Genomic DNA, 2,051 nt, shown 5'->3' on the forward strand with positions numbered 1-2,051 from the left:
AGAGACGAGCTGGGCAGCAACACTTCCTCTTCTTCCTCTGCAGGGCACAACCCAGAACTGCACACAAAGCTGGAGCTCCACAGCACCGCTCAGAGGCAGACTACATGAGAATCATCAAACCACAGACAGGTTTGCTTTTTCCCCAGATGTCTCTGAGGGAAGCTGCCGCTGAACAGCCTGACCGTGACACTGCAGGGATGCAGAGTGTTCTGCATTTACCATCACCAGAGAGGTGAGAAAATGGAGCCCGAAAAACTCCCAGGATTCTGTGATGCGTTGAGCCCAGGATCACCCATCGGTCCCAGGATCAGAGCCCAGGTCCCATACAACAGATGTCACCACATGCTGTGCTTTCCAAACGCCACGTTTTATTTGGGGACCTCTTTGACCTATTGGAAGCTATGCCAGAGGCCAGGAGGCTGCACGTCCCGCTGCTCTGAGGAGACAAGGAGAGCAGCTCTGGCTCAGCTCTGCCCTGCCCAGCTGTCCCAAGCCGCCTGGGCCCACACGGTGACACGGGCCCTGCCCGGCAAGGCTGGAACCTCCTGTAGCCTCTTGGGCAGCTCGTGATGAATCCAAACAGCCTCCAAGAGGGTATCTTGTTTGGGGGTGCGCTCAGCCGCATGACTCGAGCTGCTCTAGGTCTCTGTGGGAGAGGTCAAAAACTCTGCAGACACCCTGGTGACCTCCTGGAAGTGACAGAAGAGGAATGCAGCAGCTGCTTCTCACTCTCTTGGGAAAGTTGGGATCAGCTGGGAATCTCCGGCTGCTGAGGCAATTCCTCACCTGTACGTGGGCTGTAAGAACTCAGCACCAGCTGATGATGCCCGTGACACTGAGCAGGACTGCTGTGAGGAGCAAGCGTTCATCCTCATCCTCAGGTGTGACCAGGGCTGTCCCCGTGGAGGTGTGCTTGCTGACGAGGCTCATCATTCCAGGTGGAATGCCCTCCATTTTACACTCTGCCTTCTTCCTGCAGCTGCCAAAAAAATCCCTGAAGACAAAGCAGTTTTGGGGTTTATAAGAGCTCTGCTGAGTTAAACCCTGACTCCCTTCTGCCCTGTGCCTCATCGCACCACCCCCCAAAAGAAGGGTAACCTGGCTTTCCAACAAGCTGGGGCCAGGGCACTCACAGGGCTAAGCTGATGCGCAGGTAGCAGGAGAGGCCAGGACAAATGCTGTGTGCTCTGCACGCTCGGGGATCATCATCCCACCAGGACCTTCACCCCAGCACAGCCACTTCCTCCGCCTGGGATGACATTAGGGAGGTTTAACTGGGAGAGTCAGGGCACAGGAGAGTTCTGGGGGCACTCCTTTGGACTTAGACAGTCGGGCACAGCCTGGGGGTGCACATTAGGGTCTGGAGAACAGCAGCCATGACGGGGCAGTGGTGCAAGTCCCGTCAGGAAGATGGTGGCAGCAAGATTGTCCTTGACCCACCTCATCAGCGCCAGAAGCACAGTCTTCGTAAGGACCATCTCTGTCTCTGCAGCTCCGTCGCCGTCTGCAGGATGTGCAAGGTCTCACCTGCTTGGGACCTGACTGAGGCATCAGGGTCCTCATCAAAGGGCTTGACGACTGCAACAGAAAAAAAGCGAGCAGTGGTGAAAGGCTGCTGTCTGCACAGACCCTTCTATGCAAGCCCCATCCCTCTCTTTCCCTAACTAGGAGGAGCAGCTGGGACCAAGGGAGCAGCTGGAAGCTGCTGCTCAGGAATCCCAGGCTCCCAGACTGGGCTGGGCTGGAAGGGACCTTCTTAATGATCACCTAGCCCCAAGCCAACCCCCCCACCACGGGCAGGGACACCTCCCACTAGGCCGGGGAGCTCCAAGCCACAGCCAGCCTGGCCATGAACACTTCCAGGGATGGGACAGTCACAGCTTCTCCCTCCTTTCCCTGCAGCAGAGCCAGGAACGGCAGCACCCTGCCCAGGCTCTCTCCCTGCCCCACTAGCACTCCTCTGACCCTACTCACCATTCCACAGAACCTCCAGCGTCTCTTCAGGTGGATTCCTCCCCAGGTGCTGCACAGCAGTCCCTGTGCACAGAGCT

The 2,051-nt window shown here is 57.5% G+C and overlaps 1 long non-coding RNA gene across 1 annotated transcript; it reads right to left on the reverse strand.

Annotated features, from left to right (window-relative positions):
• Positions 1-346: 346 nt before the first annotated feature.
• LOC139801293 (uncharacterized) lies at positions 347-1,754 on the reverse strand. The gene is made up of 2 exons (XR_011728135.1): positions 787-1,754; positions 347-689 (listed from the first exon to the last, which is right to left on the reverse strand). It is a non-coding gene; the product is annotated as an uncharacterized lncRNA (long non-coding RNA).
• Positions 1,755-2,051: the final 297 nt, after the last annotated feature.

The sequence above is a fragment of the Heliangelus exortis genome, chromosome 11 (genome assembly GCF_036169615.1).
Source record: "Heliangelus exortis chromosome 11, bHelExo1.hap1, whole genome shotgun sequence".
Taxonomy (NCBI): domain Eukaryota; kingdom Metazoa; phylum Chordata; class Aves; order Apodiformes; family Trochilidae; genus Heliangelus; species Heliangelus exortis.